Below are 10,144 nucleotides of genomic sequence, written 5' to 3'. Positions count from 1 at the left end.
TCAAAATTAAGAGCCAGAAATTGCTACAATTATGATCAACCAGGTCATTTCAAAAGAGATTGCCCAAATCCAAGGAAGGGCAAAGGTGAAATCAGTGGCCAGAAGAATGACGACAACACAACCGCTATGGTGCAAAACAATGATAATGTTGTCCTCTTTATAAATGAGGAAGAGTAATGCATGCACCTGTCAGGTCCTAAGAGATCTTTTTTGCAGATATGTAGCAGGTGATTTTGGCACTATGAGAATGGGTAATACAAGTTACTCAAATATTGCGAGGATTGGTGACATTTGTATCAAGACAAATGTCGGATGCACATTGGTTCTAAAGGACGTGCGACATGTACCTAATTTGCGTATGAACTTGATCTCGGGAATTGCTTTAGACCGAGATGGATACGATAACTATTTTGCAAATCAAAAGTGGAGACTTACCAAGGGATCATTGGTTATTGCAAAGGGAGTTGCTCGTGGCATGTTGTACATGACAAATGCAGAAATATCCCAAGGAGAATTGAATGTGGTGCAAGATGAGATTTCTGCAAATTTGTGGCACAAAAGAATGGGTCATATGAGCGAGAAGGGATTGCAGATTCTTGCTAGAAAATCACTCATCTCTTTTGCCAAAGGTACAATAGTAAAACCTTGTGACTACTGTTTATTTGGTAAGCAACATAGAGCCTCATTTCAGACATCATCTGAAAGAAAACTGAATATGCTTGATTTAGTGTATTCTGATATTTGTGGTCCAATGGAAATTGAATCGATGGGCGGTAATAAATATTTTGTTACTTTTATTGATAACATTTCACGTAAACTGTGGGTTTATATTTTGAAAACCAAAGATCAGGTGTTTCAAGTGTTCCAGAAGTTTCATGCTCTGGTGGAAAGAGAGACGGGTCGAAAGCTAAAATGTCTCCGAAGTGACAATGGAGGTGAGTACACTTCAAGGGAATTTGAAGAGTACTGTTCAAGTCATGGGATCCGACATGAAAAGACAGTTCCTGGAACCCCACAACACAATGGCATAGCCGAAAGGATAAACCGTACAGTTGTGGAGAAGGTGAGAAGCATGCTCAGAATGGCTAAACTGCCTAAGTCATTCTAGGGTGAAGCCGTTCAGACATCCTATTACCTAATCAATAGGAGTCCATCAATTCCGTTGGCATTTGACATACTAGAGAGAGTTTGAACCAACAAGGAGGTATCCTACTCACATCTGAAGGTGTTCGGTTGTAAAGCATTTACACATGTACCAAAGGAGCAGAGAACAAAGGTGGATGATAAATTTGTTCCTTGCATATTTATCGGATATGGAGATGAAGAGTTTGGGTACAGATTGTGGGATCCTGTAAAGAAAAAGGTCATCAGAAGCAGAGATGTAGTCTTCCGAGAAAGTGAAGTTGGAACTACTGATGATATGTCAGAGAAGACAAAGAATGGTATAATCCCAAACCTTGTTACCATTCCTTATTCTTCTAACTACCCCACAAGTGCAGAAAGTATGATCGACGAGGTCGCCGAGCAGGGGGATCAACCTGGTGAGATTACTGAATAGGGGGAGCAACTTGATGATGATGTCGAGCAAGTGGAGTATCCCGCTCAGGAAGAACAACAACCTCAACCTCTGAGGAGATCAGAGAGACCAAGGGTAGAGTCATGTAGGTACCCTTCTACGGAGTATGTCCTCGTCAATGATGAGGGGGAGCCAGAAAGCCTTAAGAAGGTGTTGTCCCATCCAAAAAAGAACCAGTGAATGAAATCTATGCAAGAAGAGATGGAATCTATACAGAAAAATGGACCTACAAGCTGGTTGAACTTCCAAAGGGTAAAAGACCACTCAAATGTAAGTGGGTCTTTAAACTCAAGAAAGATAAAAATGGCAAGCTGGTTAGATTCAAAGCTCGATTGGTGGTTAAAGGCTTCGAACAGAAGAAAGGTATTGATTTTGATGAAATTTTCTCACCTGTATTCAAAATGACTTATATTCGTACAATCTTGAGCTTAGCAGCTAGCCTAGATCTTGAAGTGGAGCAGTTGGATGTGAAAACTGTATTTCTTCACGGAGATTTGGAAGAGGAGATCTATATCGAGCAGCCAGATGGATTTGAAGTAGCTGAAAGGAAACACATGATGTGCAAACTGAATAAGAGTCTTTATGGGTTGAAGCAGACACCAAGGCAGTGATACAAGAAGTTTGACTCATTTATGAAAAGTCAAACTTACATAAAGACAAATTCTGATCCATGTGTATCTTACAAAAGATTTTTTGATAACAACTTTATTATATTGTTGTTGTATGTGGATGACATGTTGATTGTAGGACAAGACAAGGAGCTGATTTCCAAGTTGAAGGGAGACTTATCTAAGTCCTTTGACATGAAGGACTTGGGCTCAGCACAACAAATTCTGGGAATGAAGATTGTTCGAGAGTGAACAAGCAGAAAGTTGTGGCTGTCTCAGGAGAAGTACATTGAACGTGTACTGGAACGCTTCAACATGAAGAATGCTAAGCCAGTCAACACACCTCTTGCTAGTCATCTGAAGTTGAGCAAGAAGATGTGTCCTACAACAATGGAGGAGAAAAGGAACATGGTTGGAGTTCCTTATTCTTCAACAGTTGGAAGCTTGATGTATGCAATGGTATGCACTAGACCTGATATTTTTCACGCAGTTGGTGCTGTCAGCAGGTTTCTTGAAAATCCTAGAAAGGAACATTGGGAAGCAGTCAAGTGGATACTCAGGTACCTAAGAGGTACAGTAGGAGATTGCTTGTGTTTTGGAGGATATGACCCAATCTTGAAGGGCTACACGGATACTGATATGGCAGGTGACCTTGATAATCGTAAATCTACTATAGGATACCTGTTTACATTTTCAGGGGGAACTATATCATGGCAGTCGAGGTTAAAGAAGTGTGTCGCACTCTCTACAACTGAAGCGGAGTACATTGCCGCTACAGAAGCTGGCAATGAGATGATATGGCTGAAATGGTTCCTTCAAGAGCTTGGCTTGCATAAGAATGAGTATGTTGTCTATTGTGACAGTCAAAGTGCAATAGACTTGAGCAAGAATTCCATGTATCATGCAAAGACCAAACATATCGATATAAGATATCATTGGATCCGAGAAAAGGTAGAGAGTGAATCTTTGCAAGTCCTGAAGATCTCCACAAGTGAGAATCCTGCAGATATGCTGACCAAGGTGGTACCAAGAGACAAATTCCAGTTGTGCAAAGAATTTGTCGGCATGCACTCAAGTTAGATGTCTGGTGTTACCTCTTTCAAGTGAATATGTATGGAGGGGTAGATTGTGGGGTCCATCCCCATAATAATAAAGATAGTTAGATTTGGAACAAAAGCAAATCGGCTAAGTTGGGCGGTGGATAACAACTTGCCAATTTGCAAGTTTTCAAATCTGCAACTTGGAGAACCAAAACCAATTTTGGTTGTCGTGGGAAACATTTTCTCACCTATAAAATGAGAGTTCCACAGAGAAAGAGAAGCAACACAGTAGTTGCAGAGAGTATTTCTCAAACATTGTGAGAAATAGACTGTGTAGGGAAAATAGAGAGTGTGAGCGATATTGTAGTGAGGTGAGAATCTTAAAAAATGATTATTTCTTTTGAGTGTATAGTGGTCCCTGGAGTATTTTACTTGGACTACTGCGTGTAAAATTCCTCATTATAGTGGATTACTTTGCTCCTTTCGGGCTCGTGGTTTTTTCCCTTATTCAGAAGGGTTTTCCACGTTAAAAATCTTTGTGTCCTTGTTGTTCTTTTATTCTTGTTGATTACCGTATCTCGATCTTACATTATTGTTCCGCTGTTATTACCGTGAATATTATTTTTGCAGGGAATTTATTCCCAACAGATATCACAATTATCAAAAAGAAGTTGCACGCACCTATCAACGAGAAAAATATCAGTAACGAGGCAATCGATTGACTCAAGGAAGGTGAATTTGCTGATTGAGCACAAAAGAATCTTGAACATATTGCAGCATCTTCATTAGACTGTCTGATGTTTTTCTTAAATTTATTTGCTAGTTAGTAATATTGTAATGTAAGAACCCTTACAAATCACCTAAAATTATTGTGAGTTGGTGAAAAAGGTCCAACATTTTTCTTTATTTACTTTTCGTATTTTTTCACGTAAGCAAACGAGTACATCAACTATGTACGCACACGAGCATTAACACAAGCCCAAGTAGTTAGCCTTTGAGGTATCTGATTTACTTTTTTTCCTCTTATGTCTCAACTTGAATAAAAAGAACGCTTTAAAATCGAAAATAGATTCGATTCAATTCAACAGAATCTAAAAACTTGATTAAAATAGAAGTAATTTCCGAATTTGATTCTATAAAAATTCAAATTTCATTTTAAATAAAGTTGGACGATATAATTCTTATTAGTTTAATAGTTTATCACTTAACCCGCTCCTACTTCACGGGAGTCTCAACCATCAGTGTCGGGTTGACTCTGTAGGCATATAAAATTTATTGATTTCAAATTCAATAAATAATTTGGATTATATTTTATATATATTAGTCCAAATAAATATTTTGGGCTAACATAATTGGATTAATTATATAATACCAATATTTTTGGGCTAGCTCATTTAATTGGGCTAAAGTAATGAGCCCACTTCATTAAGCTCAATATGCCATCTTCCTAAAGGCCCAGTTTGGTGTCACGTGTCAAATGATGTGGCGCGCCAAGTCAAACGGAAGAATCAATAAGATCATGCCACGTGTCAAAATGACAATGCATGCCAAGTCACACTAAAAGGACAATACAATCGCGTCATGTGTGCAAGTGACATGTTCTGGCCAATCAAATGCGTCCATGTCACACTTCAATTTGATTGGTCGGAAAGTTTGTTCTTATCGTAACTCTTCCCTTCCACAACTATAAATAGGGGTCTTCATAATCAGAAAAGACACCAGAAGTTATAACAAGAAGCAAGAGAGAGCTCGTAGATCAAATGCCGCAAATTTCTCTACAAGTTTCAAGCTTCAAGCAATCAAGTTCAAGCTCAAGAACGAATCAAGATCAAGTTCAAGCTCAAGAACGAATCAAGATCAAGTTCAAGCAATCAAGCTCAAGAACAAGATCATCGTTCGTGGAAACAAATATAGATTCAATATCAAACTTAAAGGCCCTTGAATTTATTTACTATTGGAAAGAAGAATCAGAGGATTCATAGAGATTGTACACTCAAATATTTGAAATTAAATACTATGATTGTTGCGATATTTTCGATCTTGATTTTATTTTCTCGACGCAAATTTATTGTCTACAAATTCTGGCACGCCCAGTGGGACAATCTCTACCTCTCATCTCAACTTTTCGTTCACCAAATACCAAGAACATTAAAATGGCTTCAAAGAAAATTAACTCCAGTTCAACTTCCACCAAGGCTGCTAACTCTAGGTTCTATGCTGATATGGAAAGCATCCTCGATGTTACCTTCGGAAGCTTCGGACCAGTTACGAGGAGCAAAGCAAGCTCTTTAGGACAACAAGCACCCCGAGTGCCGTCCGCGTCAACCTCTGTTTTCGGATCTTCATCCACAAAAGGAGCAAGATCTTCCACAAATGCATCTGAAGGAGGAAGCAATGTTGCTGAAAGATCAAGAAAACTCTTGCTCTGCTTGACCTTTCCGGATCCAAGCACTCTGCTTTGAAGGAAGATGATGATGCTTCAAGCGATGGATCCTCCCCACTTACACCACATAGCGTGAGCCAATCAAGGATCAATCTGTGTGAAAATTCATGTTACTCTCCGTCGTCCACGACAATCATGCAAGTCATGGTGACAAACACTTCGTCTATGGAGGAGCAGTTGGCAAACTTGACGGAAGCAATCGCTGGCTTAACCAAATGCATGCAAAATCAAGAGGCTAGAATTGACAAACTAACAGACAGAGTGGGAATCTTGATGGAAGAAGAATCCACCCATGCACCTGGCAAGCTCCCAGAAGTTCTAGAGAGTGACTCTCCCCCAAGACAAGTAGCATCCACTAAGGCTATCCCTGTCTCATCTGTAGGGATGATTCCAATAGATCAACTGAAGGAGTTCATTGAAGGAACCATTAAGAACAAATATGAAGTTGCTGCCAAATCCTCCCTTACATATGCAAAGCCGTACACTGCAAGGGTCTATATGTTGAAGATGCCTGTTGGCTATCAACCTCCAAAGTTTCAACAGTTTGATGGTAAAGGTAACTCAAAGCAACATGTGGCGCACTTTGTTGAGATATGCAACAATGCTGGGACTTATGGAGATTACCTCGTCAAGCAGTTTGTACGCTCATTAAAAGGAAATGCTTTTGATTGGTACACGGACCTCGAGGCTGGATCTGTTGATAGCTGGGATCAACTAGAGCAAGAATTCCTCAATCACTTTTATAGCACAAGACGCACTGTGAGTATGATAGAGCTTACAAATACTCGTCAACGAAAGGGGGAACCAGTTATCGACTTTATCAATCGTTGGAGGAATGCAAGCCTGAACTGTAAAGACAGGCTTAGTGAAGCTTCAGGCATAGAGATGTGCATCCAAGGTATGCATTGGGGATTGCGCTACATCTTGCAAGGTATCAAGCCTGGCACATTTAAAGAACTTGCAACTCGTGCCCATGACATGAAATTGAGCATGGTCTTCGCTGGAAATGAAAGGCTGCCCATCTATGAACCTCGCAAAGCGAATGACAAGCAAGAAGTCAGGAAGTGGGGCAAGTTTGTACCCAAGTCTGAAAGCAAAGATGCTATGAATGTCAATACGTCACCTATGAAGTTCACGACGAAGGTGAGCAAGAAGCAGAGTATGAAACCACTTCTTTTCAAGATAAGCCAAGTGGAAAATTGACTCTAATAGAAATGCAGGAGAAAGAATACCCATTCCTGGATTCTGATGTGCCAGCCATTTTCGAAGAACTCCTCGAGTTAAATCTCATTGAGCTTCTGGAGATAAAGCGACTAAATGAAGCTGGGAAAATGAACGACCCAAATTACTGAAAATATCACCGACTTGCAAGCCACCCTCTGGAGAAGTGCTTTATCTTCAAGGACAAAGTTATGGACCTGGACCGTGAAAAGAAGATCGTGCTTGAAGATGAGAAAGCAAGCGCGAACCAAGTCTGTATCACCTTTGGCTCATTCAGTCTAGATGAGTTATGCAGTTTAAAAGGAATCAAAAATGAAGAATTACTAGTGAATAACAAAGTTTAAAATGATCAACCTAATGATGATGAAGGTTGGACGTTGGTGACTCGTCGTAGGCCCACAAAAGAAGCCCACGAAAAGAATCAATAGAACAACCAACAAGGAAGATGATGGTAAAGAGACCAATGAAAAAGAATCCAGTTAGGCATTTGAAGAAAGCAAAAGTGGAGATGCACCATTCTCAAAAGCCACAAAATCCAGTGACCTTGGAGGAGTTTTTACCAAGTTAGTTCCGCACGAAGATTTCCAATGAGGGCATTGATACCTCTTGTTGCCATGCTGACAAAGGGGAAGAAAAAAGTGATGACCTACCATTGGCACCATCTTTGGAAAAGCCGATCGAGCCCACTCCTCAAGAAGTTAACGCTTGTGAGGAAAAGGTCACGTTTACAAATGACGATCTTTTTCTAGGTGACACTCCTCATAACCGCCCATTGTACCCGGTTGGCTATATGCGCGATGAAAGGGTAAATCGGATTTTAGTTGATGGAGGATCCTTAGTGGACATTTTGCCAATCCACGTTGTAAAAGAACTTGGTATTCCTATGAACGAATTCTCAGAAAGTCGTGTGATGATCCAAGGATTCAACCAAGGGTGGCAAAGAGCCATAGGCGTGATCAGGCTGGGAATCACTATTGAAGATATGCAATCAAGTGCATGGCTGCATGTGATCGACGCGAAGACTTCATACAATGTTTTGCTTGGGAGGCCTTGGATACATGAGAATAAAGTTGTTCCATCTACCTACCATCAATGTTTGAAATACTACGAGGGTGAAGTCGAGAAGACGGTAGTTGCTACTGATGAGCCATTCACCGAGGCTGAGTCACACTTCGCCGATAAAAAGTTCTATTTGAAGAACCGCATTGTGAAGGAACTAAAAGTTGATGATGGTATGAAAAGTAAGAATGACGAACCCATAACTAAAAGAGTTGAGGTGACTATTGGTAAAGTCAAAGTTGTTACTGATGAGGTACCCGCCAACGTGAATAAATCTCATAAAGGGGGTATTGCATCTTATGGAAAGAAAGTAAGTCCCGCGCTCCAATATGTCCCTAAAAGGAAGAAAGATGAGGGCAAATCATATAATCTCCAAACTAAGATGCTAAGGGAGTTAACTCTTCCGGTAAAACGAATTGAGGTAGTAAAGTTGCCCTCAAAATCGCTTGTAGGGTTTGTAGCCCAAAATCATTTGCAGAATATGGCACTCCCTACAAAGCGAACAGATGAAGGTTTTGATCTTAACGCTTACAAGTTATTTGCAAAAGTTGGATACAATCCCAATGAGCCGTCAAAGTTAGGGAAGCTCCCATCAGAAGCTGCAACGAGGCAACCACGTGAAGGTCTAGGATACAAGCAACTGTCACCAGTGCGCATCTCAATAAGAAGGGCGAGTAGCAATTATATCAGTGTAGAAGACGAATCTGCCGCTTCTAACAGGCCTTCTATCTTTGATCGGCTTGGAAAATCAACTGTGAGAACTTCCGTATTTGAGAGATTGGGTCCATTAAAGAAGGGGAATAAGTTCCAGAGAAATTATTGAAATACAAGAACACCCGCTTCACCCAAAATTCAGGAGATCTCTAAGGATTTCCAAAGTTTTGGTTCCTTGTAGAATGAGGCGACAAACAAAAATTGTGGTCTCATGTGAAGAAGTACTGAAGGTAAAGCCATATACTGTGGTCTACACTAAGGAACGTGACGAAGATGAAGAAAGTGTAGGTTCTTCGTATCATGTCACTGTACAATGCGAGTATGGTGTTCCGTCTTCGATGGAGGATAATGCAGAATTGGAGCATGTTTCACCGTGTTATCACATATCCTTCAATGATGGAGACCCTTAAGAAAATGAAGATGCAAAAGATGCTCCACCTGAACTTGAAGAAGGAGTGAAGACGACAGTTGATGCCTTAAAAGAAGTCAACTTTGGCACCGATGAAGAGCCACGACCCACCTACCTAAGTGTTTTACTAGAAACTGATGAAGAGAGCACTTATATTGAGTTACTCAAAGAGTTCAGGGATGTCTTTGCTTGGAGTTACAAAGAGATGCCTGGCTTGGACCTGAAAGTAGCAGTCCATCACCTTGCAGTCAAAAATGGTGCTCGCCCTGTTAAACAAGCTCAAAGGCATTTTAGGCCAGACTTGGTTCCCTTGATTAAAATTGAAGTTAACAAACTCATCGAAGCTGGATTTATTCACGAAGTTAAATACCTACATGGGTTTAAAGTATTGTCCCTGTAAGGAAGAAGAATGGCCAGATTCGAGTGTGCGTTGACTTTAGAGATCTCAACAATGCATGTCCGAAAGATAAATTTCCGCTTCCTATTCCAGAGCTGATGATCGATGCTACTACTGGTTAGGAGGCAATGTCTTTCATGGACGGTTCGTCGGGCTATAACCAAATACGCATGGCACCAAAAGATGAAGAGCTTACTGCATTCCGTACTCCAAAGGGTATTTATTGCTAAAAGGTAATGCCTTTTGGCTTGAAGAACACTGGTGCTACTTAACAAAGGGCTATGCAAAATATTTTCGACGATCTTCTCCACAAGAATGTCGAATGCTATGTTGACGACTTGGTGGTGAAATCAAAAGAGAAAGGCGACCACATGAAATACATGAGAATGGTATTTAAATTGCTCCAGAGGTACCAACTTAGGATGAATCCATTGAAATATGCCTTTGGAGTTACTTCTAGAAAGTTCCTTGGTTTCACTGTCCGACATCAAGGGATCAAAATTGATCAAGCCAAAGTGGATGCCATTTTGAAAATGCCTGAGCCTCGAGATATCCATGAATTGAAAATTCTGCAAGGAAAGCTAGCATACCTTAGAAGATTTATATCAAACCTGGCTGGGAGGTGCCAACCATTTTGTCGCCTCATGAAGAAAGACGTTCCTTTCAAGTGGGACCAA

This window comes from Nicotiana sylvestris, chromosome 6, assembly GCF_000393655.2.
Source record: "Nicotiana sylvestris chromosome 6, ASM39365v2, whole genome shotgun sequence".
Taxonomy (NCBI): domain Eukaryota; kingdom Viridiplantae; phylum Streptophyta; class Magnoliopsida; order Solanales; family Solanaceae; genus Nicotiana; species Nicotiana sylvestris.
The sequence above is the reverse complement of the archived record's forward strand: the minus strand, read 5'-3'. Positions refer to the sequence as shown.